A 17,385-nucleotide genomic window follows, 5' to 3' on the forward strand; every position below is an offset into this window, starting at 1 on the left:
AAAACCTTGAAAGAAAAAAAAAGGTATTTATTCACAAGTGATAATTATACATACTTCGTTACATATATTACTTTTCGTTACTTCTTTAATTTTATGATTTTTATCTAGCTTAGAATTTGGTACATATTGAATATCGTTTAACGGCAGTTATGTAATGATTTACAATGTATACGTATTATATTATATGTATATTATTATAATATACATATGCAGCACAACACAAATTATGAAAGCAATTAACTTATAAAGCAATAATCATTTTTTATTCGTAGATTGTCGGCGAGATAAATAAATCAACAGACGTATACTTTGCTGATGATCCAATGGATGGTCACTATTTTAATTGGAACCCAGTCCCATACAACAACAATCACAGGTTACAAATCTCAGAATTTAACGTTTACAATTAAAACATTGAACTGACTTATGTATATGTTTTACATTATGATTGCTAGGATGTCGAAGGATGCAGTGAGGATAATGTTACTGCCAGTCTAGATATTCTTGTAGAATTCATGGTAAATCACAATTTCGACAACACCAATGTTGGAACATCTACTACTGTGTATGTCCATAGTGATCACATGATAAATAAATAAAGTCATTTTTTTCAGCCATAGGTCAAATATGTAAGAAATGTACTATTTTTTGCTTACAGTTAAATCTAAATAATCACCTACTTTTGTATATGTTTTGTGTTATTTCTTCAAGGATGTTGAAGGAATTAGTGCTGATATTGGGCCTGCCATATTGAAATATCTCGTCGTAGCTATGGAAAAACTGAAACCTGATAATGATAAGGATGGAACATCTACTATGCAGGTAACTTCACGAAATTATTTTTTTTCAAACTGCATGTCTTATTTTTCACACATGACACTACTTCTATATGCGCGTTAAATCAAATCTAACAATACATACTTCAAATTTAATCTTAAATTGATTATTTGAGTACACTTCCTGAATTAGCTCAAGTCGAGTTAGATGTGATATTGAAAGTTATTGCAGCACCAGTGGATGACGTTCCTACAGAAATAGTTTCACCGTCATAACCAATTGTGAACCAACACGACATCTCTGATAGTCAGCTTTCTCTTGATTTTCCTGATGCTATTGTCGCGGCTCATCAAGCTGCGAAAACCTCTGCTAAGATTGCTAAGAGAATCAGGACGAGATTCAAAGTTTTCAAGTCTCCATACACAACAAAATATGCTTCTGGCTCTAAAGCAATTGAGGATCAGATCGAAGAACTGAAACAACAATTTGCTTTTGATGGTTTTCTAATATCTGACATTATGCCAAATGGTGTAATTGAACAGTTCAAACAGTGAGCGGAGGAAGAATTATTGAAGTTTCATGCTAAAAAGTAAGTTTTTATCGATATTAAAATTATTTTTTCACTCAATGAATGTACTATCTTTTTTTTATACTAACAAATTTTATTTTTTATAGAAAATATAATGATGATCACTACAAAGTAAAATCACCTTCGCTAAGAGTTCATGAAATCGATTTTGTGGTTGCTCATGCACGGACAAAAAAATAATTTTACTTGATGTCTCAAAAGAATATGTGTTGAAATGATGAGGTATTTAAACTTTTTAATTTGATAATCATTCATTTTTACTTGTTCTGTTATGTTGTATACATACATGCATGGTATGTATGTGTTAACCTACTACTGAGATTTTGTATGTGTTAAATAAATTTTAAATAAATTATGTTTCTCTTAAACTAATACTTAAATTTCTATTTTCTGTACATCATGTTTTTGCACTGTATATGTGTTCATTTTTTATATGACCAGTTTAGACATTTGACAACACCTACGTATACTTTATAATATACATCACCGTTGATTTTTATATTATGTATGTTCTTATAGCCTCGGGTCACACAAAAAAGTTTGTGTATATGTTAACAAATTCATCACTGCTAAAACAGATAGACATCATCTATGTATATTATAACCTATATGTTAACTCAATTATAACACAACAACATATGTATAGATCTACCTTAATATATTTATGAGGTTGCTAATGGCTATGTAAGTTAAAATTTGATGGTCACTATGTATATTTAATAATATACATCACTGAATGTATGTAGTTAGGGACTTACTTGCATACTCAGGTTTCATCATATTTTAGAGAAAATGGCCAAAAGAGCCCCCAACTTTTGCCCCAAATTTCAACTACACACTTATACTTTGCGGGGGTCCTATGACCCCCCTGAACATTTTAAAAATAGAATTATTATACCCCTAAAGACTTATGTGGCAAAGAAAGTGTATCTCACTCTCTTTGAGAGGGTGAGTAGTCTGAAAATCTTTAAAAAAATATTTTTTACATTTTTTTTAATAGAAAAGTATGTATATATATATATATATGTATATATGTATATATATATATATATATATATTATTTTTATTTTATTTTTTCTTTCTTCTTCATCCCAAAATATTCTCATAAAAAGCTTCAACAACTCTTCAATGGCTACCATGGCCAATCTCTTTATCTCCCTCATCTCTATTTATCTTTCAAACAAACAATATTTGCTCTCCGTCTTTTCATCTTTATCATTTTGCTCAGTGACAAAACATCAAACACTTTGTCTTCATCATTACACTCTTCTTCAAACTCTTCCTTCTCATCATCCAATTCTAATAAACCACCATTTTTTTTTCCTCTTCTAAGTTCGAATTCATCAACAACCCAATCTTACAAGACTTCATCTTTTCACTACATGTTCCATCAAAATCATTTTTGGAACAACACCCATTTATCAATTCACTTGATTTTCCATAAAAATCACAAAAAAGGGTTCCAATCCTTACAATACCAACTAAATTGCAAAACCCTCAATCCCAAATCAAACAACAACAACAACTCTAAAACTTTATACAATTGTCCAATTTATCCAAACACCAAAAACCCAAATCCCAAATCAGCATTCAAACTCAAATACTTCAGGGATTCAACACAATCCATGAAAACAAAATCCAAAAATCTCTTATTGAATTCAAAAATTGAACACAAAATGAACAAGAAATATAAAAGACAAATAATTTGATGTGAATATCAATGTTTTATATGGCACTGTTTCAAAATACAGAAATTTAAGCACAAAAAACTAACAATGACTAATACTTCTTTTTTAGTTTCTAAAAAATGAAAATTGTAGATTTTTCGTAGTATCCAAAAGTTAGAGAGAAGATAGAAAGTATATTAGCTTATTAAAGATATAGAGGAAGAGAATAATTATTTTTTTAGTATAAAAATATAATATTACGTGGAAATTACGTGGCATGACATGGCAGGTGCGTGTTGCTCACTTTCCATTACTCATCTGGGTGTGATTTTTTGGGGTGGAGGATAACAATTCCATTTTTAAAATGTTAAGGGGGGTCAGAGGACCCCCAGAAAGTATAAGTGTATAATTGAGATTTCGGGCAAAGGTTGGGGGCTCTTTTGGCCATTTTCTCTCATATTTTATGTATATGCATGGATTATCTAGATGTATGTCTACAATCACTATTCTTATAAGTATGTGATTTTTATTATATAGGACATAATACGTTTCATTTTTTCTCCTCTTTTGTAGTATATTGATGTCATTTTTTATCTTTTGTGGAAGAAATCAAAATTAAGGAATGATCAAGATTATAGGTTCACAATAACCAACTATTTTTTCAAGAACTACATTGACAAGACATACTCCAAATACTATGAAGACGATACAGATACAATCTCCTGACTATACAGCAAGATTATGTTGAATCTGTTTGGGTGGCTCTAATTGAAGAGGCAATAACACATATAATCAAGGGATATTGTATGTCATCTGGTTTACCATGGCACCAAGTTGATGAGGTGTATGTTCCTATCAACTGCAATGAGAATTTTCAATGGGTGTTAGCTGTTATTGCCCTGAAGGATAGACGCATACGCGTCTACGATTCGTTGTCCAGACAAAGAAATACAGAATCAATTACTGAAATTCAAAAGTTGGCTAAGATGCTATCAACTTACCTCTCTGACAGCAAATTTTATGATGATACATCTCGTACAGATTGGCCTAATCTTGAAACATATAGGGATAAGATTACTCAAACGACATCAATTCTGAATGAACATCCCTTTGACGTTGAGTATGTTCAAGATATTATGCAACAAGAATGCGACAGTGTGTAAGTATACTTATTTATTCTTTTTGTTTGCAATATTACTGTACATGTATTAATGTATTTATATTTTTCACTGCTAGTAAGTATTACGTAATAAATTCTATTCTTTTTTGTATGTATAAAAGGGATTGTGGAGTCTTTGTTACTGGTTATGCAGAATACCTAAGTGAAGAAATGAACGTGCCTTCTAATGGTTTTGAAGCAGCATACCATCGAATGCGTTATGCCACACTACTTCGAAAATATGATATTCAAAAAAAAGAGAAAGGTTATGTTAGTGAAAATGATGACCCTCCAAGACCAAAGTCAAGAATTATTAAACTTCCAGATGAAAATAAAATGGTTTGCATTGAGTAGTCTTACTGAAGAATATTGTTAAGATTTTTATTGTATTATGCTGAAATTTGTTAGGAATTTTCAAAGTTTTAATTATTTAGTTGTTTTGAAAGCAGAATACAATGAATGTTTTTTTTTAATGAATATGATGAAGTTTTTGTTTAACATATGTATTTTTTAGCAATGTCGAATGCAGTTTTTGATGAATGTTGCATATGAAAACATTTACATATATTTATGGTTGTTATGTGTTTATATATTTTCATATACATTGTAAATTATAAAAGTTACTAATGTATATTGTAAAATTACATAATTGTAATGTGTGTATATGTTTTAATATACACAAAACATCCTAATTTTAATGAGTGTATATATTCTAATATACATATTACATTATAGAACTAACTAATAAGGTCTGGAAAATATATATAAATATATATTTAATTGAAAAAAATATATATTAAAGAAGTAAGTTAATTCAACTTTATATGTAAAACTAATAATATTTATTTTTTAAATTTTTTGTTTACAACTATATGTTTATATTTACAACTCAGACGTTTTATAACAGATCTATGTATATTAAATGATATATATTAGTTAATATATAATATACATAAAATATATATCTGAGTTAAAGGCTATAAATACAATTCATGTATGTTATATAATATACATAACTGTATCACATATTGGTTTTCATAAGTTATTTCATTTCTCTTCATAAGTATAGCAAAACAATAAGTTAATTCAACATTATATAGAAAACACATAACATTTGATTTTCAAAATTTAGTTTTTAAAAAAATTAAACTTACACATCACAGTTTTTACATTGGAGCTATGTACATTTTATGATATACAAGTTATCATTGTTTGATAATATACATAACTATGTTACTCTAGAATATTTCAAAGCACTTATGAAAATACACCAGAGTATACATAAAAATCACAAATAATAAAAATAAATTAACACTACAATTAAAATTGAAATAAACAAAAATTTATTTCAAGAAAAAATAAAACGGAAATAAATCAATTAGTACTCTTCAAGAGTATAGCAAAACAATAAACTAGTTCTTTGAAAAAAAAACTACATGAACGCCTATGAGCCCTTCATGGCCACATCCACAACGGTTTGTGCTTGAAGAAAATATTTCACTTGATTTCTTCTTCCTCCCCTTCTTCGATCTATCTGGAAGTCTTTTGTATAACGGTGGCAACACTTCTTCCTCATCTACACTGCTTGAAACATCCCAGTCTTTCTTGTCTGACATTGGCAAGATTAAAACTTCATATGTCTTGACCGATGTGTTTGGCTTGTAGTATTCTGAACAGTATTCTCTAAAATCTTTTACTTGTTTAGACTTCAATACAACTATAGCGTGAGCACAAGGTATTTGATCTATTTGAAACCTTGCGTAGTTGCATGAGCCATTTTCTAGATCAACAATGTATCTTCTCCCAGATTCATAAACCGAATATATATATATATGTTGAAGAAGCCTTCACCTGAACAAGAAATAACAAAATTCCATCCAATTATTTTTTACTGAAAATTTAAATTTAAATAGACTTCTTTTCAGTCAAACAAATACTACATATACATGGACATTTCAAAAAGTTAAAGCTTATACATACCGTCATTCTCAAAGCTTTCACACCGTTGAGAGTAAGAATTTCTTCAAATCGACGATCCAAAGTGGTACTTGTATAAGAAGTTATTTCATTGTTCTTACAGTTTCAAGAACCAAATAATATTCGAACTTCTTATAAGAATCCATATATTGGCAATCCCCAAGCCTCTACCAAACAACCATTAATACACTTAGCAATATTCGAGGTTATTATCTGACCTCTGTTTACCGGTGAATGACATCTACTCCACTTTTCATATTCAGTTTCTTGTAAATATTTTTTCACTCTCAGATCAGCTTTTTCAATCTTTACCATCAAATATTCAAAATCATCTTTCCTATAAGCTTTAGCCATTGAATAAAACAAATCACTGATACTTTCTTTGCTCTTACAAAAGTTACTACAGATATTTTTTCAAAGATGCCATATGCACGCAAGATGTGGGACATTTGGATATATGACACTGAAAACTTTTATAATACTTTCGTTCCTATCAGATACAACACACATGTTTTCACGTTCACCGAATGCAACTTTCAACTGATTGAAAAATCATATCCATGAATTATCATTCTCAGTATTCACAATTCCATATGCAAGTGGTAATATACATCCTGAATTAAGTAAAAACTGTATTAGTAAAAGAACAACAAGATTTTCTTATAGTCTACTGGACAAAATCTTTATATGTGTTAACATATACATAGATGTATATGTTAATATATACATAGTTAACATATGTTATTAGAATATACATAACTACGTACGTGATAATAAATACAATTTTTACTGTTTTTTTTTAAAACAAAAAACAAGTTAACAAAAGTTTTTTCAATAACTTAAAAAAAAATATATGAAATACAATGTATGTTTCAAAAAAAAAAAAATAGGGATTTATTATTTTTCACGTACCTACACCATCAAGAGTACTTGATGAGACGAAAGTGTCTTGATATGGTCCACTTAAATGTGCACCATCAACAACAATAACAGGTCTGCAATACTCAAAATCCCTTATCATGGGATGCAATGCTATAAACAAATACATGAGCCGATTATTTCATGATTTGTGCATTGCAACGTGTGAATTAGGATATGCATTTTTTAACATATAAATGTATCTCGGCATCTGTCTATAACCATCCGCAGGTCAGCCTCTAAGCAAAGCGATGGCACGCTCCTTCGCACGCCATGCTTTCATATAATTTATATCCACACCATATACAACTTTCATTTCTTCAATGATGTCCCCCAGTGTGTGTCTTCTCTTATAGTTAACTAGTTTTGGAGCTGTGAATTCACATACAAAAGAAGTTGTTGCCAAAATATTCTGTAGTACCCTATCCCTCAAATTGCATGTATGTTCTGGATTAAATTTTTGAATCATAAAAACATCTATTTTTTATAACTAGATGCTTCCAACTTTCACGTACATTCATCATTGTAACAGCAGAGTACATAGCTGAAATATAAAAAATACTATTCACATGATTATATTTTGCATCATTTCATAAGTTTTAATGATTTAATTGTTACAAATCCATCATAATACAGCATAGACATACATAATATTTCATCAAAAACAGCTATATACAATATAATAATTCACGTAATAAATTTTAAAGACAAAGTATGCAGATTATGGATTAAATAACAAATTCACTGACATGTTACCAGTTATGTATATGTTTACACATACATAACCGCTCATGTAAATGTTTAAATATACATAACTGCTTTCCCTTACCAAAACTGCTAATATAAACAATTTAAAACATATACATAGCAACTTCTATGTATGTTTACCAAGCACCTCACAAATATTATACCAAAAAAAAATGGTAACTAGTTGTGTTGTATGTATGCAATGGCTTTTCAGTAATAAAAATATAAAAAAAGTTCTGTAAATTGAAATTCATTACCTTGCATAAACATACATAACTTCAACATACTAACAAACAGATATTGCAACGGCCACATTGATAATTTGTATTTCAATTTTAGTTTTAGCACAAAAAAATACACATGATCATGCAACTATATATAACATTTTAATTAAAAAAATAATATAAAATATTCAAGGTTTCATATATCGTACTGCTTAGTATAAAAAAGATACGATTTCACCTTTTTTTGTCTGATCGTTTTGCTCTAACATTGAATCCATTAGTCACCTTATATTTCGACATCACTGAAACAAGAGTATTTTTATCCTTATACACCTGTTTCACCTTTACATTAATATTCTTGCTATAACATATCAAGTTATCTTCAACCTCCGGGACATAAAAAGCATACTCATTTTGTGTCTCAGCAACAGATAAAGTCAAAGCATTAGATTCAACACCTTCCAGGAAAACCACAGCTCCTGTTTCCCTATCGAACAATATGTTGTCGTCACATTTTTCTGTTGTTGAAATACATAACGGATACATCATGAACGCCGGCTGACTTTTTTTCAACTTGACATACAATCATACGTTATTATCGTCACAGATATGAAAAGGTGAATCATTCCCGTCAAAAACATAACGTACATCAATATTTTTTTGAGTTTCGTCAATGTTTAGTTCATCAGCAATCAACGAAATCAACCTCAAATAATTTACTGATTCAGCAATAATAATCCCTTCACTTTTATAATCCACATATTCTGTTTGGGATCTCCATTTACCCGAGTACCTTAAAAGAATAGCAATATTCATCTTCAATAATTCGAAATAATTTGCTCTATTCAGTAAACAACAAAAACCAGAGATGAAATTTGATTTTTGATTTATGATTTTGCTTCAAATTTGCGTTTTTATGTATTTGTGATTTTTAAAATTTGAAATTCCATTGATGAAATATGATTTATGGGATGCAGTAATTCACGTATTAAATTAGTTGCGCCATTTACGTCAATGAATACTGAATGTCCATTACTTCCTGTTTTTCAGGACTCTAACAGATTACAATATACATTACTTGTTATGTATATGCCTTTTAATGAATGTAAATTAAAAGGGAGAGAGACTAAACTAATTCAAAAAAGTGGGATGGGAGGTAATTACTTCTAAAATGTTGGCATTTATGTTATTTACACTTTTTTTTAACTAATTAGGGATGTAAAATTAATAAACTCAATTTAATCAAGTTCGCTCCATTTTTGTTATTTTTTTCCGATAGACTAAAACGAGAAATAGTAATAAAACTGAAAATCTTAAAATTAGGCATGAAATCAAACTGTTGCATTAAGGTAAGTCCACATTCACAAAACTGGATAGACATTAGCACATATACAGCATACTACTATTATTTATGGATTTTATGGTTTTGTGGCCAAAAATATCGACTCATACGGCAATTTTAGAATCTGTTAATTACAATTAATTAATAATTCTTGAAATACATATTTTTAAAAATAATTCTTTACTTAATTAGCTTCAACTCTTATCCTAGAACATAGGATAATAATTATATTGTTTGTTTCCGTAATAGTCCTAAAAGATATTTGTTATTAAAATTGTATTAATCTCTTTTTAATTAAGGATCAGATTGCCGCATATTTGATCTAGAAGGGAAAAAGAAATCTATTAGTATCTCTATGATTAATTTTGATTATCATCATAAATACACACACAGATCCTACACTCCAATCTAATCCAAAGCTTACATAGTTATGAGTATAATGCAAATTAGGTTTGGTCGGATGATAAATACTCCCCAGTTTCTCTAAAGTTGTGGGTTCAACTTCAAGATATCAAATGAGCAAAATAAACAGGGCTTCTAGATAAACGTAAAAAATAAATTAAAATAATTACAAGTTAATTAATTTGTTGTAATTTACCAACAAAGTAAAAATATATTTATATTATCAATATAGTTAACTTAAATCCATAAATTAGATCTTTCAAGTCCTTTAAGTTATTTTTGAGAGTTAATTCCTCAAAATCTCATTGAACCTGTCTAAACATTCCACTAAAGTAACCTTTGTTTCTTTTATGACAATATTGTCACTGAACTATGCACTTTTTTCCATTATAAGGTAAAACTAAGAAATTGTTAAGGATATGTTTAGAGAAACACAAGGAAGGTGAAATTAGATTTAATTACATAGTCCAATTCTCAATTAGGAATAGAGAATTACGTGCAATTACGTAATGTAATTACAAAGTTACATTTTATTTCTTTTTTTAAATAAAATTTAATATTTTTTTCTTTTAAATTTCTTTTTTATTTCTATTATTTTAATTTATTTATTTATTTATTTATTTACCTTTTTTTCATTTTACATTATTTATCTTTCATCTCTTTTCTTCTCATTTTCCAACTTTACTTCTTATGATTCAATATAATTACTCATATTTTTTTTCTTTGTTTAGCGCATTATTAATTTTTTTATAATTTTTATCCTAGTGTTTGAATTAAAGTAGTATTTTATTATTGAATGAGATTATAGACTTATGTGTTTTTCGTTCTTCTGAATTATATTTACTCGTCGAAATTTTATATAAGAGTATTATGTTTTCTCTTGGATTTTGAATTTATGTTTCGATTTATTTGTTTTAGTATTATAGACATGCTATTTCATATTGCATGTCACTGCAAATTGTCTAATAACATATAATTTTAATTTTTCTATGACTTTCCAAATATGTCCTTAACTATTTTTTAGTTTCACCTTATTTTGGAAAGATGTACATAGTTTAATGACAATATTTTCCTAAAAGAAATTAACAAAAGTTACTTTAGTAGGATGTTTGCACAAGTTCAATGGCAATTTGGAAAATTAACTCGACAATTTGAAGTGACATGCAATATAAAATAACAAGTGTATAGTACTAAAATAAATAAATTGAAACATAAAACAAAACACAAATTGAAAATTCAAGAAAAAAACACAATACTCTTATATAAAATTTCAACAAGTAAATAATTCAAAAGAAAGGAAAAACACATAAGTCATCTCATTCAATAATGAAATACTACTTTAATTCAAACACTAGAATAAAAATGCAATAATGCGCTAAATGAAGAAAAAAATACGAGTAATTATATTGAATCATAAGAAGTAAAGGTTGGAAAATGAGAAGAAAAGAGATGAAAGATAAATAATGTAAAATAAAAAAAAATAAAAGATAAAAAGAAATTAAAATAATGGAAATAAAAAATAAAATTAAAAGAAAAAGAAATTAAAATTAAAAAAAGAAAGAAAATGTAACTTTGTAATTACATCACGTAATTGCACCTAATTCTCTATTCCTAACTGAGAATTGGACTATGTAATTACGTCTAATTTCACTTTCCTTGTGGTTCTCCAAATATATCCTTAACAATTTCTTAGTTTTACCTTATAATGGAAAGAAGTACATAGTTCAGTGACAATATTGTTCTAAAAGAAACAAAGTTACTTTAGTGGGATGTTTACACAAGTTCAATGACATTTTGAGGAATTAACTCTTATTTTTTTTTTATAGTGATCTTAATGTTAGGTGTTAATTGGTTTCTTTATTTGACATAATATTTAGCTTAGCGAAATTTGCATTCTGTCCCTTAAATATTAATAAATTTTGATTTTTATCTTGCACTTTCGTTCCTGTAATTGATGAAATCTTCATAAACTTTAAGAGAAAATAGTATATTACCCCCCAACCTTTAGTCGAAATTTCAACTACATACTTATACTTTGCGGGGGTTCTATGACCCGCCTGAACTATTTTAAAATCGATATTATTACCCCTCTGAATGAAGACATGGCAAGAGAGTGTGTTTCGCTCTCTTTTAAGAGAGTGTGTTTCGCTCTCTTTTAAGAGAGTGAAAACGAATTTTTTTTATTAAAAAATTATTTTTAGTATTTCTTTATTTTCTTTCTCCTTCTTCTTCTTCTTCTCCAGAACTCATCAATGTCATCCAAAATTAATTTATCATTTTCTTCATCTCCAATCACAAAATCGATTGATTTCGACTTCAAGTTTGTCGAAAATTTTAAAATGGGTATGTTCATGGTTTCCAACTTCAAGATTGTCGGAAATTTTAAAATCGATATTGTCCTTTATTTACGATTTCAAAGTCGTTGTAAATTTTTAAATGGGTATTGTCCATTGTTTCCGACTTGAAGGTCGTTGAAAATTTCAAAATTCTCTACTGTTTCCAACTTTAAGGTTATTGTAAATTTTAAATTCGGTATTGTTCATTATTTTTGGCTTCAAGGTCGTCGAAAATTTTGAAATTGGTATTCTTCGTTGTTTCCAAATTTAAGATCGTCGAAAATTTAAAAATTGATATTGTTCATTGTTTCCCACTTCAAGGTTGTCGAAAATTTTAAATTCGATGTTTATTATTTCCGAATTCAAGATCATCGAAAATTTCATAATCGATATTGTCCATTATTTCCGACTTCAAGGTCGTCGTAAAATTTAAAATGGGTATTGTCCATTATTTCCGACTTCAAGGTCGTCGAAAATTTCAAAATTCTCTATTATTTCCGACTTTAAAGTCATCGAAAAATTTAAATTCCGCATTGTTCATTGTTTCCGGCTTCAAGGTCATTGAAAATTTTAAAATTGATATTATTCGTTGTTTTCGGATTTAAGATCGTCAGAAATTTAATAATTGATATGGTCATTGTTTCCCACTTCAAGGTTGTCAGAAATTTTCAAATTCGATGTTGTTTATTATTTTTGACTTCAAGATCATTGAAAATTTCAAATTAGATATTGTTCATTATTTTTCACTTCAAGGTCGTCGAAAAATTATTGGCATAGAAGTAGGAATAATAAAGTTTGAAAAGGAAAAGAGATGAAAAGTGATGGTGAAAAAAATAATGGTGAAAAAATGATGAAAAATGATCAAAAGTAATAAAAATGGAAAAGAAAGTAAATAAAAATTACTTTTAAACAAAAAAATATGTGTCAAAATACTGTTGGCGCGTGCATCACACCTTATCTAAATGACTGGTTGTCAGGTTTTGGACGAATAATAATTCCACTTTAAAATAGTTCAGGGGGGTCATAGGACCCCTGCAAAGTATAATTGTGTAGTTAGGATTTGGGGTAAAGGTTTGGAGGGCTTTTGACCATTTTCTCTAAACTTAACGAGATATGGAAAGATGGTGGTTTAATTCGATGTTGTTTAAGAAGGATTTCGGAAGCAGGTGTGGGCTAAATAAATCAATGGGCAGTCTTGGTCCTATTGAAAATACCAGTGAAGATCCAAATCGAAAAGTGAAAAACATTCCCAGTTACAGTAATGTTGATTATTATCTAGTACTAAATTTTTTAATTATTGTTTAATGTTAGACTTATACTGTTACTATGTATTCTAAAGGTAATATAATTTATCTATATATCTATATCTATACTAGCATACCACACGTACCTCGTACGTGTAATATTTGATTATTTAAAATTAAATAATTTTGTCTATTATGAAGATTTTTATTGAAGTGTAAAATATTTAACTCATTTTCCAAAGATCCTTCACATTTTCATATAACAATGTAAAACATAAATATATATTTTAGTGTAAGCACATATACATATTTTTACCTTTGAAGTTTCAAGTGGTTGATTGATCATCATTTTTGCATTTGTCATGCAGTACCTCTTTCTCTTGCTGCCAGAGGCTAAGAGAGACATATTAATTTGTACCATAATTATGGTATGATTTGTTTTTTTTATATTTATAATTTTCTTATTTTTAAAGTCAAATCTTTACAAAATCACTGATTTCATTTTAAAAACTTTTAAAATTTGGTGTTTTTTAAAAAAATTTTATTTTAACTTTTTTATATTTATTTTTAGATTTTTCAAATCTTCTTAGTATCAAATTTAGTTGATTTAGAATTTTTAAACTAATGAAAAAAAATATTAATTGTCACTAATTCTGATGACTTCTAATATGAAAAGGTTTTAACATAAATATATTTAATTAATTTTTAAATCTTAAATATTAGGAAAAAATTGTGAAAAAATAATTTTGTCTAAAGCAAAGACTTTTAATGAAGGACAAACCGTTAAATCTATTTTTAAATCTTATATATCTATATCTATAATCTATAATCTATATCTATAATCTATATCTATAATCTATAATCTATATCTATAATCTATATCTACAATCTATAACCTACACCTATAATCTATACTATATTAAAAGTGTGAACGCCCTTAGAAAAGTGATTTGAACTTTTTGCCCTTCATTAAAAGTCTCTGCAATAGACAAAATTATCTTTTCGCTTATTTCTTTTAATTATTATATCATTATATTTATTATATTTAAAATGAATGCTACAATATGTGGTAAAAAAAATATATATACGAAAAATTAATGTTGATAGATTTTTTTCCTCCTTGTGTACTTGAAAAAGGAGTCCTAAAATATAGAGGGGGAAAACATGCATAATAAAATGCACGATTGTACACCAAAAAAATAAAATCATATTCTATATAAAAGGAAAAAAAAAAAAAAAAGACCTTAACCTAATATAAACTTGAAAGTTGGCCAAAAAAACAAAATAAAAAGGGAAGAAAAACCTTAACATGCGTGAAAAAATCCTGAATTTTTTAAATTTTAAAAGGATTTTGTTTAGATTTTAAATCACTTTAACATTAGTATTCTTTAATTAATTAATTAATGATAGTTATCTTTATTTATTTATGTTTAGATGTTTTTCTCCAAAACTATCACATGTAGAGAAAAAACAGGTTTAGATATAGAATTTTTTTATTAATGTATATAAATTTTCATGTGAGTTTAGGTAAGTTTTTAAAATTTTAGTATGTTTTTGAAATTTATAATAAATAAATTATCTTGTATTTTTTATAAATAGTTACTTATTGAAGGTCCTTTTTTTTTTGTGAAATCTCGATATATGATGTGAGGTGAGTTTTCTAATGTTTTAGCATGTTATTGATATTTACATTTTTGACAGTAAATGCGATTAAAGAGATAAATTTGATTGTGATTTGAGGAAAGTTTTCTAAAATTTTACTATGTTTTTAAAATTTATAAAATAAATTATCATGTATTCTTGATAGAGAATTACTCATTGAGAAACATTTTTTTGTGATTTTTTGATGTTTCTTATAATTGAAGAGATAAATTTTTGTGATTTAAGATAAGTCTTCTAAAATTTTAATATGTTCTTGATGTTTAAAATCTTGATAGTATCTATAATTAAATAGATAAATTTATTTGTCATTATTTTGTTGTAAGTTTTCTAGAATTTTAGTATGTTCTTGAAGCTTACAATAAATAAATTATAATGTATTCTTGATAGACTATTGCTACCTGGGAAGTTTTTTTTTTTTTTGTGTGTGTGAAATGTTGATAGTATGGTCCATCGAAGAGATAATTTTGCTTGTGTTTTGAGGTAAGTTTTCTTAGATTTTAGTATATTTTTTGTATTTACAAGAATAAATTATCTTATATTTTGATAAACAATTGCTAATTGAAAAGTTTTCTTTTATGATTTTAGTAGGTTCTGGAAGTTGAATATAATAAGTTATCATGTATTCTTGATAGATAATTGCTAATTGAGAATTTTTTTGTTAAAATTTTTGTTTATAATGACATAAATAATTAATAATTTAATATTAAATTATTTACAATTTTTATCATATTCTTTGAATCATTACATTCCATCATGAGAAATTGGTTAGTCATTCTAATTGTATATGAATTTTCTTCTAAAATTTAATTATATGTTATTGTTTCAATTGTGAATAAATGATGAGATATGATATATCATTGATATTGTAAATAATAGGCTCTAATGATTGTCTTTTTTTTTTGGTTACACGTTATATCCTTTATGATATAAAATTTAATCTATCTTCGATTGCTGATTTTTAACAATTTTTTTTGTTAATTTTATCCTTCAATAAAAGTTTCTACAATCACAAAATAGTCATATACTTTTTTAAAAAATAATATTTATCATTTAATTATTATCTTTAGATTTAAGACTTAAAAATTAATTAAAATTCTTATTTGATATTAGTAAGAAATCATAATTTTAATACTCCTAAATTACTAAGAATTTTACCTTATGTAAAAGATTTCTATTGCACCAAAAAAAAAAGAAAAAAGAAGAATTAATGTGTTAATAGGAGTCAAACTGTCATGATAAAATATAAACAATTAGACAACAAGTAGTTTTGGTGTAGCTTAAATGGGCTCGATTTTTTTTTTTTTTTTTTATGAAAATGGAATAGAATCGTAGCTAAGAAAATAAAATAACAGGAAAAGTACTCTTAATTAGTGTAGGAATTGACACAGTGATTTAAAAAAAAATAAAAAAGAAAACGTTTAATATTGGCATAGAAATAAATATGATACTAGGGTTTAATTTTTTGATTGGTTGATTTATCTATAAACTTTTTTTTCAAGGATTTAAACCTAAAGATAAAGAGAACAATACTAAAATCAGTTGTTTTGTATGAATTCCTACTTTATTTGAAAGAATTGAATAATTAATACTCTCTCTTTTTTATTTCATGGTAGGTTATTTTACAAATTTTCATTACATCATATATGATCTGTTTTTGTACCCCATCTACGTTTAGTTATCTTCTTTCATTCATTTATCTTCTTTTCATCCTTTCGTTATTTCTTTAAGTTAATCGCTTTAAAGGTTATACATGAATAATACAAAATCAATAATGGATTTGTATGAAGCATGATCTTTAATTTATTCAACGGACAATAACATATTCTATATACAATATTTATTTACATCATTTGAATATACATAAATTTATTTTAGCATCATTGCTACTTTTAATTTTTTTTTTGATACATAATTTTATTGATGCAAGTTACACGTGCAAAGCACGTAAACTAAACTAGTAATATATTAAAAGTGTGAAGACATTTAGAAAAATGATTTGAACTTTTTGCCCTTCATTAAAAAACTTCACCAAAGCTGTTATTTACCATTTTACTAAATTATAATTTAATTATTTTGTAATACTTTAGGTGTCCCATTAAAATTTGGTTATTAATCTTTCCTTATTTAAACATAATTAAAAATACTATTGATTTTTAATTATTAATTCACCTTCCTTATTTAAACATAATTAAAAATACTATTGATTTTCAATTATTAATTCACCTTCGAGGAACTAACTAAATATGAACTTTAATACTAATAAGATACTACTTTAGTAGTTATTTGTTGATCGAATTTGTGAGTCTCTTTTTACAACAATTTAACAAAAATAGGTAGGTTA

The 17,385-nt window shown here is 26.9% G+C and overlaps 1 pseudogene; it reads right to left on the reverse strand.

Annotated features, from left to right (window-relative positions):
* Window positions 1-2,531: 2,531 nt before the first annotated feature.
* LOC124888845 lies at window positions 2,532-3,068 on the reverse strand (annotated as a pseudogene).
* Window positions 3,069-17,385: the final 14,317 nt, after the last annotated feature.

The sequence above is a fragment of the Capsicum annuum genome, chromosome 11, assembly GCF_002878395.1.
Source record: "Capsicum annuum cultivar UCD-10X-F1 chromosome 11, UCD10Xv1.1, whole genome shotgun sequence".
Lineage (NCBI taxonomy): Eukaryota > Viridiplantae > Streptophyta > Magnoliopsida > Solanales > Solanaceae > Capsicum > Capsicum annuum.